Raw genomic sequence first — 404 nt, forward strand, 5'->3', positions numbered from 1 at the left:
GCCATCACCTGTGCTGCCTCTGCTGGACTCGCTTCTCATCCCTCTCAGTGAGTGTTGGGTTATGGGGAGGGCAGCAGTTGCCAGGGGGGTGTGCGAGAGGAGGGTCGCAGGGAGCGCATCTGCCCTGGGCAGAGGGGCTGGCGCAGGGCTGCCCTTCCTCTCCCCAGCACGTTGCAACGTCTCCCGCCAGGGCAGGGCTCTGGGCTGAGCACTGAGCTCGTTGCTTGTGTCGAAAGTGTAAACTGTACAGCAATCAGCCTTGTGTATATGAACCAATAAATACTATGCAAACCCCTAGGGACACTCTTAGCAGTACGTACAAAGCACTAACAGCTCTGCTCCCAAATACCTCTTCAGGCTGCAGGACGGGCAAAAACCTTTGGAGTACGTGAGCAGCTCTGGCG

The sequence above is a fragment of the Haliaeetus leucocephalus genome, unplaced genomic scaffold, assembly GCF_000737465.1.
Source record: "Haliaeetus leucocephalus isolate CR32 unplaced genomic scaffold, Haliaeetus_leucocephalus-4.0 Scaffold162, whole genome shotgun sequence".
NCBI lineage: Eukaryota > Metazoa > Chordata > Aves > Accipitriformes > Accipitridae > Haliaeetus > Haliaeetus leucocephalus.